Source organism: Balaenoptera borealis, assembly GCF_965194805.1.
Source record: "Balaenoptera borealis genome assembly, chromosome: 19".
NCBI lineage: Eukaryota > Metazoa > Chordata > Mammalia > Artiodactyla > Balaenopteridae > Balaenoptera > Balaenoptera borealis.
Genome location: NC_138878.1, coordinates 24,798,444 through 24,821,633, shown reverse-complemented (window position 1 = coordinate 24,821,633; position 23,190 = coordinate 24,798,444). Strand labels below are relative to the sequence as shown.

General features: G+C 37.6%; 1 long non-coding RNA gene across 1 annotated transcript; it reads left to right on the top strand.

Annotated features, from left to right (window-relative positions):
• Positions 1 to 511: 511 nt before the first annotated feature.
• LOC309616495 lies at positions 512 to 20,577 on the top strand. Its single transcript, XR_014237498.1, has 3 exons — positions 512 to 6,484; positions 6,544 to 19,816; positions 20,157 to 20,577. It is a non-coding gene; the product is annotated as an uncharacterized lncRNA (long non-coding RNA).
• Positions 20,578 to 23,190: the final 2,613 nt, after the last annotated feature.

Here is a 23,190-nt window from a genome sequence, read left to right as displayed (position 1 = left end):
ACTTTAAAGGGAAAGAACTGTGTTCAGATTGTATAACAGAAGCATGCATCAGTCAGGATGTTGGTAGGGAACAAATGGCACACTCCAATTGGGACCAGTAATAGCGAATTAGAAGAGGACAATTTTTTTAAAAATTGGGGTATAGTTAATTTACAATGTTGTGTTTCTGGTGTACAGCAAAGTGATTCAGATATATATATGTATATTCTTTTTCATATTCTTTTCCATTATGGTTTATTACAGGATATTGAATATAGTTTCCGGTACTATACAGTAGGACCTTGTTGTTTATCTGTCTTATATATGGTAGTTTGTATCTGCTAATTCCAAAGTCATTTATCCCTCTCCCGCCTTCCCCTTTGGTAACCATAAGGTTGTTTTCGAAGTCTATGAGTCTGTTTCTGTTTTTTAAATAAGTTCATTTTTATACCTTACTCCATTGTATACCACATCTTCTTTATCCATTCATCTGTCAATGGACACGTAGGTTGTTTCCATGTTTTGGCTATTGGGAATAGTGCTGCTATAAACATAGGGGTGCATGTATCTGTTCAAATCATAGTTTTGTCTGGGTATATGCCCAGGGATTGCTGGATTATTTGGCAACTCTCTTTTCAGTTTTCTGAGGAACCTCCATACTGTTTTCCTTAGTGGCTGCACCAATTTACATTCCCACCAACAGTGTAGGAGGGTTCCCTTTTCTTCACACTCTTGAAGAGAACCATTTTCAAAGGTGTGGGCTGGTGAAGGAAACCACAGAGGACAATAAAGAACCTTGGAATTAGTACCTGTAGTTCTCGAGGAGTGAGGGAAGGAATGGTTTTCCAGATCTGCGGGTAGAGAATTCTGGGCAGAAGGAGTCACCGGACAGATCACAGCTAGCCTGAAGCAACTTGTGGAGGCAAGAAAATGAAGAGCCTGCCTTCTCTCTGCTCTTCCTCTCTGCCTTTTTTCTGGTGCTCCTGGTGGGCTGGATTTAACAGCAAGCACAGGACGGGGGGCTTTGGCTGAGTACACCTAGGTCAGCTCCTCTTGGAACAGGGTAGGGTGTGGATGTGTGGGGAGTAGATGTGGAGGAAGAAATGGAAGATACCAACCACGAGAAAGTGGGTTAATCTGAGGGCTCAGGGAGTTTGGAAAGTTGGCAAGTTCTGGATCAGAATGTAGACATTCAGTGACAGTGTAGCTTTGAGCCAATTACTCATTCTTCCCCAAACCCAATGTCATTATCAGAAAGTTATTTATAATAGTATCTACCTCTTGGGCTTACTGTGAGCATGAAAAGAAAGAATAGATATGAAGCCCTTAGCACTGAACTTGGCCCATATAAATGGCTACTTGTTAAATACTATCATTAGTATTAGCTTATTATATGTGGTACTAATTTTTCTGCTCTTATTGTTAGTACTAGTGGTCATGTCTCTGAGTTTCCCTGGATATAAAAGCAATATAAGTCAAGGGGTAATGAATCACCTAATTAACTGAATTAGGTTGAAAGAGGCTGATGTTCCTTCTAACAAAGAAATGTATCCTGTGCATTTTTATACATTACTGGCTCTGCCAGTTCCTGGCCAGGATAGCTGTGAAGTTGTACAGAGCTATTCAATTATTTTTAACTAAACAAATGTAGCCACAACCTGAAAGCAGTTACAGGTTGTCCTGGAATGAAGGATTTGCCTGAAGGGAACCAGAATGTTGAGTATTCACTATGATGAAAGATCTTAGGACACAAAATTTATTTAATTGTTACAACACACAAGAATACCACAAAATATGTATTTATGTAAATGACTCTACATGTATATGTATATGCCTATGTCTGTATACACATGCAAAAACATACATAAGTGAATACACAAAGCATAATCAATTTTTTCTGCCACTACCCACCCCCTCAATACTCCAGAGACCCAGTAGGACAGAGGGGGTTCTCTAGGCTGAGAGGAGAGTTCATACATACCTACAGACTTGGTGAGGCTTGATACTTTTAAAAGTCTAAACAGTATATAATTTATTTTTCCTCTAAAATTACTTTTGGCTTTAAAGATGACTACTTGTACAAATTACTTTTTAATGGAGAAGGGTGGGAAGAGTGGATAGTGTAATTAATGCATCCTTCTTTTTATACCAATTTCCTATCTCAAAGTAAAATTTCATTTAAGTTCTTGAGGCCTTCAGTGTTAATGAGTATTTATTCCTCTGTTTCTTATATTAAAAAAAAGAGCATTTTTAGCATGATTAAAATTTATGACAATTTCATTTACATAATTACAATGTATAGCTTATAAAAATGTATCCAAAATAATGTTCTGTGTGTGTGTGTGTGTGGTATGTGCATTTTTTTTCTACGAGGGAAAAAAAAAATGGAGATTTGTTTGAAAGAGACGGACGTTCATTTCCCATTATCTTTCTATGGGATATCAGGCATCAGTAGGTGTATTATATGGATACATTCAGTCCTATGACCCTCAGCGTCCTTGTCTGCTGTATGCAGTTGATCATACCTCCTCGACAAAGTTGCTGTGAGAATCAAATAAGATAATGACAGGAAACAGAAATATTAGCAAGAGCAGAATTGCAATAATATTCCACATGATGTTTATAATTTTCAAAAAATGGTGCAGTGGTTGAGAGCTCAGGCACTGACACACAATGGGCTTGGGCTTGAATCTTGACTCCATTGACTCTGTGACTGAACGCAAGTTGTGTAAACTCTGTAACTGTGTTTCTCATCTGTAAAATGGGGTAACAATAGTCCCTACCTTGTAAGATTTCAGTAAGCCAATGTCCTAAAATATTGAGCACAGAGCCTGGACCTCCTAAGCTCTCCCAAATTCTATTATTATTGATGATATTGTTGAACAAAGCAATTGAAGTAAGCTTTGGACCTGTGTCTCAATTTTATGAAACACTGAACCTCCATGCCTTTACCAAAGTACCTGAGTAATACAAAAGAGTCAGCTGGCTGGGTTAGCTCTTGCTCTATTGTTGTTTCCAGTGTCTGCAATGACTGAACGCCAAATTGTGAAATCAACATGACAAAAAAGTTACTGAGCTTAACATTCCATGTAAGATGTAACCCATTATTAAGCATCTGGTTAAAACATTTCACATGGATAATCTGATTTCACCATGGGCTTTACCAACATGTGCCAGATAGTTCCTCACTAACATAAGTATGAATAAAGTATTTCAGTCCCTCTAGGAAATTTGTAGCTTTTCTGTCTTAATTTAGAATTTTATAAGCCAGTGGTTATCTCTTCAGTCCTATTTCAATCCAACAAACATGGGGGAGAAACACAAAGCTCAGCATCAAGTGACACAGAGAGAGCATCTAAGCCCACACCTCTGATTCAAACAGCTGAGTCTTCTCCCTTTAATTTAAAATCCAACTCTCCTGACTTCCAAGGCTGCATAGAGTAATGGCTGTGACCTTGAACTTTGTGTCATATAGCTGTGAGCTTGAGTTTCTTCTTTCCTGTCTACTGGCTGGGTGATCTTGAATTAGTTATTTAATCTGACTGTCTTCATCTGTAAGACTAGGATAATGGTTGTGATATCATAAACTGTTACAAGGATTCACTTCGATCATGGGTGTCAAGTCCTTTCCACACGATAAGTCACCAATAAATGGTGAGTTTTATCCTTTCTAAGCCTTAGTTTTGCTAAGTTCAAATATGGTGTTGTGTGTGAATAAACTTTATTCTAAATTTCCCATCACTGACATTCTATAAGTCAATAAAAATTACCTAAAAATATGTATTATGCCAGCTTTATTATTTACCTTAAAGTGTGGGTCAACTTTGAGACATCTGGTGAGTAATTTGAATGGAATGATGTTGATTACTCGTTCTTATAGTTTATCATTTCTTAAAAAAAAGTGATTCTTTAGATAAGCCTGGTAATTTAGCTTTAAAAATTTGACAAACATTCCCTTGAGATAAATTCATCCCGTTTACACCAGCTAATTGGAAGAGTTTAAGAATTTGCTGTCATTTTTTCTTAATGAAAAATCAAAATGCAAACCATCAAAGTTACCAGGCCACCATGATTTTTATAAATGAAGGGTTTTTAATTCCCTAATGTCCTGAGGGTGATTTTGTAATGTAGACATTGTTCTGGAAATTTTTGTTTACTTGTCTGTTGTGTTTAATTTTTCCAATCAAAGTTATCACCTCCAATTGTATTAGTATGTATGAAGGGCTGGTGACTGTTGATGTGGCATAAAAGCTTCAGTTCACTTATTTATGTGAAATCATGTCATCGAACACACATATCACACATGGGAGTCATTCTTTTGGCACAAATCTCTGTGTTAAAGTTTTAGTATAAACTCTTGGAAAGTTACATTTTAGATAGCATATTATGTAGTACCTCTAATAATTTCAGGGTTCTTTTTCACATTCACTTATATTTTTTTATCAAAATTTCTACAAGATATTATCCCCATTTAAGCAAGGGAAGTTTGTAACTGATACAAAGTCACATGGCTAATAAAGGGTAGAGTATAATCTGTAGCTCAGGTTTTTAGGTGTTTTTGCTCAATACCATTTCTACCTAAACATCCATTACAAATAATGCCTTCTAATGTACATTCCTTTACCTTTGTGTATCCATTCAGATGTAACAGTGGACTCAGTGCAAAAGGACTTAAACAAAGAAAAAATATGATCATATCTCATAACAAGAAGTCCTAACATAAATACATATTAATACTAATTAATCAGAGGTTCCATGTCAGTAATATCTGTCTTTCCATCTTACTGCCCTGTCATACTCTAGGAATGGCTTTGTTCCGTAGGCCAGTCCCTTTCAAGATCAAAAGATGGCCAGCAGATGTGTCAGCAAAGCCTGCTTCATCAGAAGGAACAGATGATCTTGAAAGCAAATCTCTCAGAGATTTCTGTAAACAACGTCACTACAATACAGTCAACACTGGAAGTTTAAATCCAATCTTTACTGGGAGGATTTAATTAAGCGAAGTTTCTTCCACAGACAGATTTAAAATGACATAACCTGATTTCTGAAACCAATAAAAAATCTACAAAGCCAAAGACATTTTTTTCCCATTTATTCACATCATAAAAGCAGATGCAATAAATGGTTGGGACCATCTGAAGATATTTTACAAGCTGTTCCATCTGCTTTGCTGGCATTCTACCCAAGCAGTGTGGGTGATTCTGAGTTCTGAGTCATCTCTAACACTTGCATAACTTGGCATGGGATGGAACAATTTTATTTTACTTATTTTTTAATGGCCTGGAGTGGATTGGAGGAGGGCACTTGTTTTGTTTTGTTTTGACCTCTAAGTCAAGAGGAAAAAAAAAAAAAAGAGTTCTTTTTTAGGTACTTGTTCAGTGTGTCAGAATGCCTTGTCTGGTAATTTCCTGAATCGGTGGTTTCAGCAGTTTCCCTGAGGGTAAGATGGAAGCTCTAATCTGTTGGTTGCTTGCCGGCATGGATCTTTTGGCTGGTTATGTCCATGTACTTGTGTATATCTTCCACTGGGTCTTTGCCTGATACAGTAGAAGTAAAATATGTGCTGATATTTACCAACATGAAAAAACATGACGTCTCATCTAATATTTACATCCTTCCTTTTCAAGGAAAATTTTATACATCAAATTTCACCCAGATAACAACTTTTGACTCCATGTTATATGAGGACATGAGAAACAGGCATGGATTCAGGCTTAAGCAAAAGTAGCTTACATGAGTCATCTTTAGGTACTCTTACAGTTTTTAAATCTTTGCTCTGTGATTTCATTTTTCCCTGCATTAATGTGCTGGCAAGTAGGTTAGAGAAGATACTAACGTTTCTATATTTCATATGGAAATTTTGATTCCTGGAGATGTCAAGTTATTTGTCCAAAAATATAAATATTGCACATGCAAATATAATCTAATTTTTAATGTCTCTATACAAAACTAAGTATCAGTTAAACAGGCACGGTAAAGAATCTGACAAGATAGTCTAGTGGTTATATACAGATCTCCCTTCAGGAATGACACACTCATTCTCACAACTACCTGGAGTGGTGTCAGCTGACAGCTGAATTTGTCTCTGGGAATTTGCCCTCAGCCCAAAAGATGGGCTTTCATGGTCATACCGCTTGCCCAAGGACACTCAAATATCCACTGATTGGTCATTATGGGAGTAAAAATGCCTGGTTTCTTTGCCTCAAGGCATGACAACTCTGAAAGCTCATCCCAACTCCAGAGCTCCCCGTGGAATCAGGCGATACTGTTGCTGTGAATACATTGCAATTAAATTGCTCAAGCCTTCTGTCTGCTCATACTTCCATCGCTTTCCGGTAAACTTCCTGCATGCAAATGTTCTTCTTAGAATCTGTCTCCCAGAACCTGACCTAAGGCAGGTGGTGCCAGGAAGAAACAGGTTCTGCCAAAGGATTTTGGAACTGGACTAACCACCAAAGACCTGGCAATAATCAGCCCATTACTAGTAGTACATGGGGTATGCATAGTTCCTTTAGCATATAGCACCATCCTATATCTTATATGCATATATGCTATATGCTATAGAAATTTCTATAGAAATTTTCAATTGTGGTAAAAATGGATAAGCTATTAGTGAAGGAATGTGTGCTGGCAAGGGCAGGGTCTCAGGTATTTGAGAAATTGAGGGATAGGGGTAGTAATTATAGGACAATGGAATTAGATGGATAAAGGACTAAGTTTGAATCCAGAAAACATTGTTAGAATGATATTGAGAAACTCTCATCTCATGCAATCAAGGAGCAGAAAATAATTCAGGTCAAGCCTAGGACTTAATTAAAAGAACAGCAGAATATTAGAGGAAGTTAATCTCCAGCTCCCAAAGTCTGTTATGCCAGGATCAGGGTCTTGGTTTGGAAGACTAGGATGCTCTAAAGATATAGGATGAGGACATATTGGTTAATGCACCCCAAATCTTGAATCTTCAGATGCCTCACAATGCTCTGGACTTATAGAAATATGTAGAAATGATCCATCGTGCCCTGTTAAGGAAAGAATTCTACTCTTTCTTGACAAAACTGCAGAGGACTTTGCCAGCAGGACCATAAAAATAATACGTCTAAGGGTCTACTCTAACTTCCCTCTTGACCATCAGACCAATATAAACTGTATCATGTCACAACATAATTTTCCCCTGGGCCTGCTAGGGGAAGAAAGGGAATATACTCCAAAGGAGGTGCAAGATCTAGCCAGCATGTACCAGCAGAAAAAAGGAGAGTTTTATGGGACTGGATCTTGAGGATGCTAGAATTGGGATCATACAGTTGTATAAGAGAGGACTTAATAGCTCATGATACACATTTTAATTTTTATTTTTATAGTTTCCTAATGTGGAAGCTTAGAGTATTGATTTGAGATCTTTCTTCTTTTCTAATGTATGCATGTGATGTTATAACTACCCTTTTTCTTAACAGCTTTATTGATGTGTAATTGATACACAAAATCTGTACATATGTGAGGTATACAATTTGATGGTTTTACATATGTGCAAACACCCATTATACCATCAACATGATCATGGTAATAGACATATACAACATGTCTGCTTGTGTCTCTTTTTTTGTTTATTTAATGGTAAGAACACTTCATGTGAGATCTATCCTCTTAACAAATTTTGAATTGCACAATACCATATTGTTAGCTATAGCCACTATGTTGTACAGCAGATATCTAGCCCTTATTCATGTAGGGTAACTGAAACTTTATACCCGTTGAACAACTCATTTCCCGCACCCGTTAGTCCCTGGCAACCACTATTGTATTCTCAGCTTCTGTGAATTTCACTATTTTAGTTACTTCATAGAAGTGGAATAATTCAGTATTTTGTCCTTCAGTGACTGGCTTATTTCACTTAGCATAATGTCCTCCAGGTTCATCCATATTGTTGCAAATGGCAGGATTTCCTTCTTTTTCATAGCTGAGTAATATTCCATTGTATGTACATATCCATTCATCTATTCATGAACACTTAGGATGTTTCCATATCTTTGCTATTGTTAAGGCTGTAATGAACATGGGAGTGCAGCTATCCCTTAGCGATCCTGAGTTCAGTTCTTTTGAGCATATATACAGCAGTGAGATTGCTGGGTCATATGGTAGTTCTATTTTTAATTTTGCAGGGGGGAACCTCTGTACTGTTTTTCCATAGCTGCTTCACCATTTTACATTCCCTCCAGTAGTTGACGAGGGTTTCAATTTCTTCAAATCCTCTCCAGTGCTTTTTTATTTTATTTTTTAAAATAATAGTCATCCTAAGAGATGTAAGGTGGTATCTCATTGTGGTTTTGATTTGCAGTTCCCTGATAATGATTTTGAGTATTTTCATTATCCTGTTGGTCATTTGTATGTATTCTTTGAAGAAATGTTTGTTGAAGACCCAAATTAATAAAATCAGATGAAAGAGGAGAAAATTACAACAAATGCCACAGACCTGAAAAGGATCAAAAAACCTCCCAACAGAGAAAAGCCCAGGACCAGATGGCTTCACTGGTGAATTCTATCAAACATTTAACGAATTAATTTCAGTCCTTCTCAAATTCTTTCAGAAAAACTGCAAAGCAGGGGATGCTTCCAAACTCATTTTATGAGGCCAGTATTACCCCGACATCAAAGCAAGACAAAGACAGTGTAAGAAAAGAAAATTACAGGCCAATACCCCTAACAGACATAAATGCCGAATTCCTCAGCAAAATACTAGCAAACTGAATTCAACAGCAATTTCAAAGGACCATATACAATGATCAAGTGAAATTTATCCCTGGATAAAAAAGATGGTTCAAAATCACACCAATCAATAAATGTGAAACATTTACATTGACAGAATGAATGATAAATCTCCTTCTAAGCACTGCTTTCTCTTGCACCCTGAAAATTTTTATTATTTTTATTTTCATTTATTTCAAAATATTTACAGATTTTTTCTTAGGACTTCTTTTGTCATCCATGTGTTATTTCAAAGTGTGCTGTTTAATCTCTAAGTATTTTGGTGTTTTGCAATTATCTTTCTGATTTGATTCCTAGTTAAAACACATAATTGTCTGAAAGCACACTTCATACACTTTCTAGTCCTTTAAATGTGTTCAAGTATGTTGTATAGCCTATTGAATGTAGTCTATGTTGAATATTCTGTTAGAACTGAGAGAAATGTGGGTTCTGCCACTGCTGGATGAAGGATTCTATAGGTGTCGGTTAGATCAAGCTGATTATTGGTGTCATTCAGCTCTCTTGTATCCTTTACTGATACTCTGTGCACTGAATCTGCCAAATACCGATAGACGGGTATTTAAACGTCCAACTGTAGTAGACGATTCATCTATTTTTCCTTGCAGTTCAATCAACTGCACGTTTGCCCCATGTGTTTTGATGCTCCACTGTTGGGTGCATACCTATTAAGGATTGTTTTTTCTTCTTGGCTAGTTGACCTCTTTATCATCATGTAATGTTCCTCAATCCTTGATAATCTTCAGTGCCCTGAAGTTCACTTTGTCTGACATTAATCTAGATACTGCAACTTGCCTTTGATTAATGTCAGAATGGTACCGATTCCTCCACCTCTTCATTTTAAATCTATTTGTGTCTTATATTTACAATATGTTTCTTGTATATAACATACAATTTTATCTTCTTTTGTACATAACATACAATTTTATCTTTTTTTAATCCAGAGGCAGAGGGTCTCTGTCTTTTAACTGGTGCATTTAGACCATTGATATTTTAACTGATTTTTTTTATATAACTTTTATTTATTTATTTTACTGTTTTCTATTCATTGCCCTTATTCCTTCCTTTTTTTGTCCTCCACTTGTTTTCTGCCATCTTTGGCAGAAAGATGGTTACATCTTATGTAACCTAATTTTTTCACCTCTCATCACATCAATTATACTTACTCTTTTTATTTGCTTTTGTACTTGCCCTTGACATGTGCTTTATAACAAGTGCAAGTACTTTATAACAAAGTATTCTCAATTTCTACCTCTTATAATTTTTGTCATTTATTTCACTTATACATAGGTATAATCACCAAATGTTTTCTTGTTATTATTCTTTAAACAAATTGTCGTCCATTAGATCAATTAAAAACAATAAAAATGAAATATTTTATTTTACCTTCATTTAATCCTCCTCTAGTGCTTTTCTTTTATGTAGATTCAGGTTTTTGACCTATATTCTTTATTTCTGAAGAACTTCTTTTAATATTTCTGGCAAGATAGGTCTACTGGTGACAAATCCTCTCAATTTTTGTTTTCTGAAAAAGTATTTCTCCTTCACTTTTGAAGGATACTTTTACTGGATACAGAATTATGGATTTTTTTTTTCTTTCAGCAATTTAAATATTTAACTCCACTTTCTCCTTATTTCCATGGTTTCTGAAGAGAGGTCCAATGTAATTCTTATCTTTGTTTCTCTATAGGTAAGGTGTTATTTTGTTTGTCTGTTTTTTCTTTACCTTTTTCAAGATTTACTCTTTGTCTTTGATTTACTGCAGTTTGAATATGATACACCTAGGTGTATAATAGTTATTTTGGTATTTATCCTTCTTGGTATTCTGTGAGCCTCCTGGATTTGTGGTTTGATTTAACTTTTGGTAATTGTTCCCTAGTTCTTGTTTCTTTGATTCTGTCATTTATATATACATTTTTTCTCTTTGCATTTCACGTTGGGAAATTTCCATTGATATTTCTTCAAGCTCACTGATTTTTTCCTGTGATGTGTCAAGTCTATTGATGAGCTCATCAAAGGCACTGTTCCTTTCTTTTACAGTGTTTTTATTTCTGGTATTTCTTTTTGGTTCTTTCTTAGCCTTTCCATCTTTCTGCTTACATTATCCATCATTTTTGCATGTTGTACACTTTTTCCACTATAGCCCTTCGCATATTAGTCAAAAAATTTTTTAATTCTCAGTATGATCATTTCAGCATCTCTGCCATATCTCATCCGGTGCTGTTTCTTGTGCTGTCTCTTCAAACTGTATTTTTTTGTTTTTTATTATACTTTTTAATTTTTTGTTGAAATTTCTACATGATATACTAGGCAAAAGGATCTGAGGTAAATAAATTGCTAGTGTGAGGTTTTATGCTTATTTGACTAGGAGTTAGGCTGCTTTTACAGTTTGCTAAAGGATCAGAAGCTAAAATTTCCTCTGATGTTCTTGATTTTGTTTCTCCTATTGTACAGAAGCTCTATTGATGTGGTAGTAGTAGTAGTGTGTGTGTGTGTATGTGTGTTTGTGTAGAGGGGGACACATTCTACAGTCTTATTGTCAGGTGTTGGTCTTTTAGTGAACTTGTGCCCTTGGTTTGTGATCCTCATAAATGCTTCTTTCTTCCCCCTTTGATATGATAGGAAGGCTAGCAGAAGTTGGAGTTGGATGTTTCTCTTCCCCAAGGTTGGTTAGGCTCTGGTAAAATAAGTTCTATTTCAGAATGATAACTTGTTCCCTCATCCTTCAGATCTTCACTGTGAGAACCTGGTAAGGCTCCTGGAGTAAAACTCACAGAAATATAGGAGCTCCTCCAAGACTGGGCCCCTGGAGTTCTTAATTCTCAAGCTTGTGCACATGGAGCCTCTAACAATCTGGCAATTTATGGTGTCGTTTTTCTCTACTCTGGTAATGGTTCCTGTGAAAGTTTATACTCTTGGGGTTTTATTCTAGTGAGTTGTGATTCTCTGCATTCACCTATCTCTCTCCAATCTGGGAGGCAGAAGTTTGCCTTGTGACATCAGTTCTTTGCTGGACCGAAGAAGAATTGTTGATTTTCAGTGTGTTCAACTTATTTTCTTGTTGGTAGGATACAAGTGATGACTTCCAGACTCCTTACATGCCAGACTGAAAACTGCAAAATGTGTCTCAGGGTTTTTTTTTAATTTTAATTTATTTATTTTCATAAATTTATTCATTTATTTTTGGCTGCGTTGGGTCTTCATTGCTGTTCACGGGCTTTCTCTGGTTGTGGTGAGCGGGGGCTACTCTTCATTGTAGTGCGCGGGCTTCTCGTTGCGGTGGCTTGTCTTGTTGTGGAGCGCGGGCTCTAGAGCGCAGGCTCAGTAGTTGTGGCGCAGGGGCTTACTTGCTCCATGGCATGTGGGATCTTCCCGGACCAGCGATCAAACCCATGTCCCTGCATTGGCAGACAGATTCTTAACCACTGAGCCACCAGGGAAGTCCGTCTGTCAGGTTTTAGAACTAAGAAATTCAGCGCTTCCTTCACTAAACCTTTTGGTGTTTATTTTATAAACACTGAAGTACTTTTAGTTTAACTTTTTTTTGCCAGTAGATGCCCAGAGCCAAGTTTTTGTTGATTGAACAATTGAATCACACTTTATAATAAGCCTGTTGTATATTGACATTATACCTGCTTTATTCAATTTTACTTTATTACTGTATTTATATTTAATTTGTATTAATGTTTACACCTGTGCAAACTGCCTCAATTTTTATAATTAAATTAATAAATTTGCACTTTATGTCTTGTTAATAATTAATAGAAAGGGCTGAGTCTCCTATAAATTAGAGAGAGAGAGCGAGAACACACAAAAGTGTGTCTCTCTGGAACTTTGAAGACCTCAGCGTTAATCCTGAGCTTGCTCATCTAACTGACATTAGAAAATTCAGTCACTTCCCCAGGTAGCAGTTTCTTCACCGACAAAATGGGGAGTTAATTTGGAAAGGACTTTAGGAATCTAGCCTGTAGTTCTCTCACCTTCATTTGAATGAATGTTTCACAAAAGATGAAGTTATAAGGATTAACTCACCAAATTTCCATTATACATGTGATTTTCACCACATTACAGCATTGCTTACAGGAATAATTGTGTCTGTTAACTCTTGGTCCAAGCCTGTATTCAAGAAATGCAATTTTTATTACAGAAACTCAGGTCATATACTTTCTACCTTTTCTTAAAATAAACCACTTATCCAACAGATCTTTTTGTGTTTTCCTATGACCCTAGACATCCTCTTAAGTTCTAAATAAAAATATCCAGTTGTACACCCCAGAATTTAAGGAAGGGATAAATACCATAGAATCATTAAACTAAAATTATTGAAGGTTGAAAATGAGACTCCCTTTTGAGTATGTATGTGTGGGGCTGGGGATTGTGGCTAGGAAAACTATATTCTGCCTAATTATAGCACAAGTACCTTAAACTTTATAACATGAGCGCATTTGATTAATACAAATCATATATGGAATAACCATTCTGAATGGTGTTCAGCATGGGAAGATTTGGAAGCAGACTTCTGTTTTTGTTTTCCTATTTTTCCCTTTTCTCACCTAAGAAATTCCTGGGTCACTAAGAAAACAGCACTTGGGTCTAATTCAATTTCCAGGTAGTTAAGCAATATCTGAAATGCCAAACTGCTGGACTTCAACTTAACTTAAAAACCATGCACTGAACACTGAGTAGGCTAAGGGTCTGCTTCACTCTTTTCTCTGCCAGATTGCCTGCTTACCTTTCCATCCCTCCTAGGTGAGCACCCCTGCAGGGCAAGCAGGGGGAACAGCCTCATCTAGTAAGGTGACACACTTAATCGCCTTCGACAGTATTCATTTGTGGCTGAAGTGAAGCATTTTCAGACCAGAAATGACACTTTGATATTATAGTGCTACTAACACCTAGATCCACACATGCAGAGACTTTGGCCAAGGATGCTGAAAACCATTTCAACATAAATCATTTGACACCTGGATTGGATAACTCTTTTTTTTTTAAATTAATTAATTAATTTATTTATTTATTTATAGCTGCGTTGGGTCTTCGTTGCTGCGCGTGGGCTTTCTCTGGTTGTGGCGAGTGGGGTCTCCTCTTCCTTGCAGTGCACGGGCTTCTTATTGCTGTGGCTTCTCTTGTTGTGGAGCATGGGCTCTAGGTGCACGGGCTTCAGTAGTTGCAGCACACGGGCTCAGTCATTGTGGCTCGTGGGCTCTAGGGCACAGGCTCAGTAGTTGTGGTGCATGGGCTTAGTTGCTCCGCGGCATGTGGGATCTTCCCAGACCAGGGCTCGAACCCGTGTCCCCTGCATTGACAGGCGGATTCTTAACAACTGCGCCACCAGGGAAGCCCTGGATTGGATAACTCTTGATCAGACATTAACACAGACTTTTGGGGGCACATGTAAATACAAATAATGTTCTGCAAAGTTTTCTTAAAGTGGTGGGAAGTAGAAAAGGTATGAACAACCAAGGAGTGAAAAATTTTAAGCATTCAGTTTATTTTTAATACAGTGTGATCCAGATAAAAATATAATGTTCTTGCTGCTGCCTTCAGATGTGTGAGAGGGACATTTAAATAATTTCCACTTATCCACAGACAAATGTTTAGAGTTATGAGAAACTTGGAAAGCATTGTGGTGGATCACACACAGCACTGAGCCCAGGCCTGAGGGGTGACGTGCTTCTTAGAGGAGATGAGCTCTGGGCTGGATGATGAAGAGCAAGGAATAACTATTCAAGTGGGGAAGTGAGGAAGGGACATTATAGTGTCGGAATATGCAAAGAAACCATTAGAAATGGAACTAGAACGGTATTTGGAGTAGTACAAAAATAAAAAAAGATGGGATATGGAGGCTGGAATAAAAAATATGGGCCAAGTCTTAGAAACTTGGTGTATCACACTGAGATGCTTAGATTTTATCCTGGAAAAGATGAGGTTTATACAGTTTGAAAGAAGTGAGTAGAATGATTGCTGATGAAATTCTCTGTGTCCCAAAGCCTATTGCCAAACTCTGGTCACTGATCCTTCTTCCAAAATAATAGACTTATAAGGAAGCTTGGGAATATATAAATATTCTCCTTATTCTTTACCGATGAAGAAAATGAGACTCGCAGAAAGGGGGAAGTGATTTGTCCTAAGTCACACAGCAAAACAGTGGTTAAAGTTGAAACCTAAAATCACACCCTAGGATAGCTGGCATCCAAATGAGATCTTTCTCATGATCTATTCAAATCTAATGTAAGTGTTATAGTCCGTTCCAACTGAACGCCTGGTTACTGTTCTCTAATTTGAAATTAGATGAGATTTAGTAAATTAGCTAAACGCTTTGAAAGTGTTAATTCTTTGAAAGAACCGAGAAGCATGCATGTTACATTTCATTGCTTCAGAATGTAAAATATCTAGCAAGAAGCCATATTGGAGACCAGGACAGAGGAGTTTTGTTTCACCGGTAGCTAAATAAGAGATCTTAGGTAATGCGTTGCTTTCTGGTTTTCTAATCTATAAAATAGAGTTACATCTAGACCATCAATACTATCTACGTTCATAGAGTTTATAAGGGTGATAGGTGATAATAAATGTGAAACTATATTCAAAATGCAATATTCTATGTCAGTGTTTCTCAACATGGTGTCATTCCCTCCTGGAATTACATCAGATGATCTTAGACAAAAAGGGAAAACATGTACACAAGTTATTAAATCTCCTGTCAGCTCCAAATCTACCCTTCTTTGTCCTGATTTATTATCTCAGCTAGAACCTGTATTTCTCCTTTGCCAGGTGGTGCAGTGTTGGACTCCTTCCACAGAGGATGCTAGAGGGATACTGGAAAGCATAGCACAGAAAGGCTTTTCTTCTTCTTTTTTTTTTTTTAAACATCCTTATTGGCGTATAATTGCTTTACAATGGTGTGTTAGTTTCTGCTTTATAACAAAGGGAATCAGCCATACATATACATATATGCCCATATCTCCTCCCTCTTGCATCTCCCTCCCGCCCTCCCTATCCCACCCCTCTAGGTGGACACAAAGCACCGAGCTGATCTCCCTGTGCTACGCGGCTGCTTCCCACTAGCTATCTATTTTACATTTGGTAGTGTATATATGTCCATGCCACTCTCTCACTTCGTCCCAGCTTACCCTTCCCCCTCCCCGTGTCCTCAAGTCCATTCTCTACGTCTGCGTCTTTATTCCTGTCCTGCCCCTAGGTTCTTCAGAACCATTTTTTTTTTTTTTTAGAGTCCATATATATGTGTTAGCATATACCCTGAGAAAACCATAATTCAAAAAGAGTCATGTACCACAAGGCTTTTCTTCTTGATTCCTCTTTTTTCACTCTCTTGTGGCTGCCAGTGGTGTGCGGGACCCGGTGGCACTCGCTCTCCAGGAAGTTTGTTAGGCACCCAAGTGAACAGCTTCCTGTGGACTAATTCCAGTCCACAGATCACCTCATTTGCTGGCTTTCTGTGCACGAGCTCTGCCCCAAATCACACCAGCAAACCTTTCCACCTTCCAGAAGGCTGCATCCAAGGAGATCAGAATCTCAGCCTTGGAGGCCAGGGCTCTGCCACTTGCTTAGCTCCTTCGTTGATTATTCTCCCTCAGCCCTAGAAGTGGTAGCTTTTCCTTATAGTTGCTGTTAGAATACTGTTTTTAAATTAAAAGTCTCTTTTAGTAGTTAACTACTTTTACTAGTTAATATTTCTTTACATTACAGTTTTCCTGTTCAAATTTCCACTGTGGTTTCTGTCTTCTGACTGGACCTTGACTAATATAGAATGTATTTAATATTTTTATTACTATTTATGTTTATTACAAAATTGTGATTATGTGGAAATTCATAATTTCATGACAGAAATATAAAGTTTCTTCCCTACAACAACTCACTTTTAAAATTTAAATAAATTGACATATAATGTTTCATAAATAAGAGTGAATGTAACGCATGAATATGGCAAAAACATAACAGTTACACAATGGCTAAAGCTAAGGAAAGTCTGAACTATTTAAAAAAACAAAATATCGAGGGTATTTAATGGTAGTTCTCTGATTTCTAAATCATGCTCAGATGATTATTATTAAATAATTATTAAATTGTTACATAGATTATAAGTGTTTATTTAAGCACGTAATTGCATTTTATCCTTGCAACAATGCTGGACAGTTATTTTCTTCCCCATTTTTTATCTAAAATAAAATGGGATTCAGAAAGGTTAAGAAAATTACCCAAGATAAGATGGCCTAGTAAGTGACAGATGTGGGACTCAAATCTTAATTTATTTAATTTCAGTGTCTGTGCATTTCATTTGTAACAGCAAAATACTGAAAACAAGCTGCATGTTCCATTGACGTAGGGTAGTAGTTAAATTGTAGTTCACCAAAATAATGGAATAACAATTAGTAAAAAAAAAAAAAAATAATGAGTTATTAATATTTACTGGCTTGAGAATATAACTGTGATATATCGTGAGCTGAAAAACAACAGAAACAACAACTTGCTGAACTTTGTGAATAGAATGATTCCACTTTTGTAAAAATAAAAGAACAGATATGTATGTATGTGTGTACATGTGTTTATGAAGGCATGAGAAAAACAAGGAAGGCTGTGCATCACATCATTGGAGCTGGGGGTTTTAAGTAGAAGGATAGAACTTCCTTTTATTAACATATATAATTGTAAATAGTAAAGTTATAAGTGACCTTTACTTTCTTTTTAGTTTTTCTTTCAGTAATTTTTAGTGCATTTTGAAATACCTTGTGTCCTTACAACTATGTCAATTGTCTATTTTGCATAATTCTCCAGTAATAAGAAATGTAGCAGATGCTTTCACAGGCGGCAGCAGTGATAGAGTAAGATCTGAGGAAGTTATTCTTTAAGAGTAATATTAGCAGAAAGCCCCAACTGGCATGTCACTCCTCTCCAAACTCCCCTTCCAGTGTCCTCTGGACTTTTACTGCCAATCTGAATAAACAGGCTTCTCACCATATTGGCTAAGCAAGTCTGACCTATAGAATCTTTTTTCAAAATATGGATATTCCCTATTAACTTCTTCTACCATGAAGATCCCAGCTAGATTCATAGAAGTTGCAGGTTCTGAACATAAAAAGTGCAAAGGACGGCATGGTGCTCTAATTGCCTTCTATTTACACCCTTGGTGAGGGAGGGATTCTTGCTGAAGCATTAGCAAGGTAGCTGGACAGATGAGATGATTAGTTTATTAGTTTCACAGCCTGGGGAAGGAGGACACCTCATGCCATGCGGGGCCACATGAGGGCTGTGCTTGGCAAAGGAGTGAGCAACCAGGAGCTGTGTGAGGCAGACTTTGTTGCATCAAAAGGATGGAGTGCATTCTCTACATCTGCATCTTTATATGTAAAGCAATTATACTCCAATAAAGATGTTTAAAAAAAAAAAAAAAAGGATGGAGTGCCCTCTAGTTCCTGTGGGGAGTATGTGATTGGTTTGGTTGGATAATTCCATGGGCTGCCAAAGGACTAAAGCCTGATATTCAGGGATTGCACTTGATTCTTCAATAAAGAGGATTTTTTGTCTAAGGGGCCTTATTTACTGGAGCAGAGTGGGGAGGGAAACTTGTATTCAAGCCATTTAAGAACGTCTCAGTTTCACCAGATGTCAAGACACAGCACATAATATTGGACCTCAATTTTAGGTCTTTTGCCACATATGGTGAAAAGAGGGGTTGAACTCAAATAGATCGCACTTGGAATACTCAACTTTAGTAGTTTCCTAAATACAGCAGTCCCTTTATTTCAGGACTTGTGTAGTAGCATTTTTTTTTAATTTTAATTGAATTTGTTGACTTCTTAAAACAATCACATGTATTTAGGGAAAAACAATGTTTTATTTATCTTTGTTAGATTCCATAAATTATCCCCAACTTCACAGCATGAAATTAATTTCTGTCCTTGAGTTAGAACTTGGGAATTTTAAATGAGATTTTTTCATAAAAAAGAAAAAGAACAACTGTTTTATGTCATCTAACATCTTTAATAACTGACTTAAAAATGATTTTAGAACAGCACCTGTAAGAACATAAACATGGGCATTATAATTAATCTACAGCTGGGCCAAGAAATAAACAACTGTACAGGGAACTTATTGTGCAAATAAGTACATTCTATTAAGAGGCCAGACAGTAACATGTGGGTTTAACTACCAAGGCACTGTAGGAAAAGCATATTATCAGTAATAAACAGAAAAAAAGTCATAAAAGTTTGTAACTACTGAAAACAACTCAGTTTGATGAACATAAATGAAGGACCAAGCATCCTATTTTTTAAAGGGTGCTGTGTAAGGATTTGTTAAGAGAAATAGGACTTAGTCACTCAGGGGCCAGAGTTATCTCTGAGGCAGGCCAGGGTGCATCCTAACCAGCTGTGTGACCGACCTCTCACTGGCTTAATCACTCTGAGACTCTATTGACTCATGTGGAAAATGGGAAGAATAATAAAGCTTTTCTCATAGCTTTTCTATGAAGAGTAAATGAACTTCTGCATAGCAGACACCTTGCAGAACACTGGCTCAGTGAAGGTTAGTGTCCTTCTTTATGCGGCACTAGCAATGATTTCAGGCTCTTAGAAAAGCAGGAAAATTATATGTGATCCAAATTCTTTCTGAATTATTCACATTGATTACCCATAAGTGGAACTCTAACTGAAGTCTACATAGGCGTCACCTGGAAAATGATTGGAATGTGCTGCTTTTGACTCCAAATTCTTGGATTTGAATCTGCATATGGGTTATGGGGCCATGACTCTACCATTTAAACAAGTACTTTAAGTAATTTTTAAGTATACTTTGAGACATACTAGTGTTTTCAATCCAAATAAGCAAACATTTCCCAAATGTTTTCTTTACATTTATCAAGTTATTTTAAAATAAGCACCAGTTATGTTCTAGTGACCAAGAAGAAGAAAAAAAAGCAAACAACTAATATTTGTATTAGAGATAAATAATTCCTTTTAATGACCCACCACAATGTGAAGTGAACTTTTATCAATGAGATGTGTTATCTAGAAGGAAAAATTACTGAAAGGTTTTTGCAGGGACAGCAGGATTCAAAAAACAAGTTTCCAGTGTTCTTTTTAATAATTTTTTTTTTTTAATGTGACACATACTTTTTTTTTTTAAATTTTATTTATTTATTTGTGGCTGTGTTGGGTCTTCGTTTCTGTGCGAGGGCTTTCTCTAGTCGTGGCAAGCGGGGGCCACTCTTCATCGCGGTGCGCGGGCCTCTCACCATCGCGGCCTCTCTTGTTGCGGAGCACAGGCTCCAGACGCGCAGGCTCAATAGTTGTGGCTCACGGGCCCAGTTGCTCCGCGGCATGTGGGATCTTCCCAGACCAGGGTTCGAACCCGTGGCCCCCACATTGGCAGGCAGATTCTCAACCACTGCGCCACCAGGGAAGCCCCCCATTGTTCTTTTTGGGATACGCAGGATTATTCTCTGCTCTTTGCCAGAATCCTGCTGTGGAACAACAGTCCTTCCCTAATGGCCTCCAAGAATGGATTGGCTGGGTTCATTCAGGGCTCGACATCTGTTCAGATTTCAGTACTCCTAGGGGATATAAGACAAAAAAACATTCCTGAGTTTATTTTGATTGTGTAATCTCAGTGGATATAGAAGCCCTGCCAAATCTGGAGATGAGTGCCTTATGAAAAATGAGGCACAACTGGGATACTGAAGAATGTATAGAAAAACAGAAAGCTCAGAACAATGCACCCTGCTACTGACTATTTGTGAGTAAAGTAGGAGGCTTGGAGCATCTGTGGAAGGAAAGAGGAGTGACACAAAGGGAAAACTCCATGGAACGTGTGTGTGTGTGTGTGTGTGTGTGTGTGTGTGTGTGTGCGCGCGCGCGCGCGCGCACGCGCGCAGGTAACTGTGCCACTTTGCCTCATGTCTGTCTTCTTTAGGGATGCAAGTATTCATACTACTCAGGGCTCTCATTTAATTCCCACAATGATCCTAAGGTGCAGAAATTATTATCCCAATCTTAGAAAAAATTCAGAAAGGAACCTGTTTAAAGTCATCTAGCTAGAAAGTCACAGAAATGGAATTAGAACCCTTGTCTATGTAAGGACAGGGCTGTGCTATTTCAAACATGTTACCCTCTCTTAGAATTACTAATAAACAATGGAACAAACCAAAAACCCTTCCTCTTTCCTCCTGCCTGCTGTCATAAGAGTGTGGGTAGTGAGAGTGAGATGAAACAAAATGGACTTGGCCTGGAAGTGAGACAGACCAGCTCTAACATTTTATAATCTGAACTCATGGCAATAATAAGCAGTCTCCCTTCCTTTCATCTTCCCTGCATTCTTCCTTCATTCCTTCCTCAAAGCATCCAGTCAGTATCCATTATGTATCAGTCTTCACTACAAAATGTGTATAGGCAGTTCTTTCTCTGCCCCTTGCTCTCCTGGACCCACTATATTCCAGACATATGAGCATTCTTACTATTCCTCAAACATGTCCATCAGTTGTCAATCACTTTCCCATGTGCTAGACACTTTAATCTTATTTCATTCTCAGAGTAACCCTGTGATACTCAGGTAATTTCTCTCTGTATCACAAGGATACTATTTGATATACCAAGAACTCTTGACTTTTGGGGGGATAATCCAAGCAAATATGGTGGGGACAAATGATGGGAATTGTGCCTGTAGACTTAGTAAGACAAAATTGGGACCAACTATGATTATTTGAAATCCTGTAACTCTTAAGCAGCAGTCCCCCAAGGCCCCTTTTAGCCTTCAGCACAAATAAGCGTTGACTCCTGCAGCATGTGTTAAATTTATAATCATGGTTTACAAATATCTTCAGCCTGTAGCAAACTGCTGCAGCTATTTCCTGTTTCTATCCCAAGGCGATATGTGATGAGTACTTAAACATATACACACACAACTCTATATATTATTTGTAAAATGATGTATATATTTTTTATCCCCAAAGCAATCTGCCGTTGGTAGTGGCATGCTATGCTGTATTCTGGAGGACTAAAATTACATAATACTAAACCCTCCAAATGATTTGATAAATCTGGCAGATACAGACCAAATAAATGGAAATTACAGTGTTATAAATACCCCGTTAGATTGAACCAGTAAGCACAGAGTTTTAAAAGACATAAATTGGAGAAATGAATTGGACTTTGCTCATAGAGTAACTCCATGGTGTTGCCAATCAGGCATGAAACAGCCCGAACACTGCTATTCTTGGGGCTAATGGCCCCAAAGACAAATTAAGTATAAGTGCACATCTCTCCATTTAATATTGTCATTTCTCTGAACTTTTTAGAGGTGGCCTGTAAAAGGACAGATAGGGCAACCTCCCAAATATCAAGTCTCACTTTGCTTTGTTGTTTAATTACATATGGGTGTTCTTCTGTTTCAGGATTCTCTGCTGGTCCCTCTCATGTCTCTGAGCTGCTCTTTTACTTGCCTGTTTATAGGAGAGACAGTCCCAGGCCTCACTGGGCTTTGCTTCCCTTTCCTGCAGCTAGCGTGCAATTATGTGAACGTACAGGTCATCTTGTTGCCATGCATTTATTTTCAAAGGAACCTCTGAAATGACTCCTTGATGGAACGTGTCAGAGTCTAAAATAAATCCCCTTTTACTTGGGCATGGTAAACATAAAACTTCAAGGAAAACAAAAAAACGGACCGTGAAAAAAATCAATAGATCCTTATATATTATTTTTATTAGGGACCTTGTCAGAGTAAAATAACAACTTCCTTTTTCTCTGGCACTGAACACACTATTTTGTGGGCAGAACAAAATGGCCTTTACTTTCACCTTTGGGGGCTGGAGGGTACATGGCTGCACAGAGGGGAGAAGTAATGTGCTCTGTTTCCCTGTGTCCAGGCAGCTGACTGATTCCCCCTTGCTTCAAGGCAGTCATTGTCTCTGTGTTTTCAGCCCAGGGCTAAGATGAATAAGGACTATGTTCATTTCATGATGGATACTGTCCTCCCACCACGTAAGCTTCTCTGAAAACCACCCGGAATGCCTGAATATTTGCTGAGCACTTACTACATTCCAGCCATGCTGCTAAGCACTTCATATGCATCATCTTCATTGCATTTATCATCACCCCGTATTTTCCTATATTTATTGTAGGATATTATATATTTTTGAGGCCCTGCCTCCTCTAAACAGACTGTAGGCTCCAATGGGGCAAGAGTTTTGTCTGTTTTGTTCACTGCTGTATCACCAGCCCATTGAGCAATATCTAGTCAGAGTAGGAACACAATAAATACTTCTTACATAAATGAATAATCTGTGTGAAAAGTCTATGGAATAAAACTTGTTCTTAGCCCCAATTTCCAGATATTAAGCAACAGCCCTGCGAAGACACATACCTTACTCCAGCTGGACAGGTAGTGAAATCCAGGATCTGAACTTAAGCTGTCTATCTGACTTTAGAAGCCATGCCCCCTTTC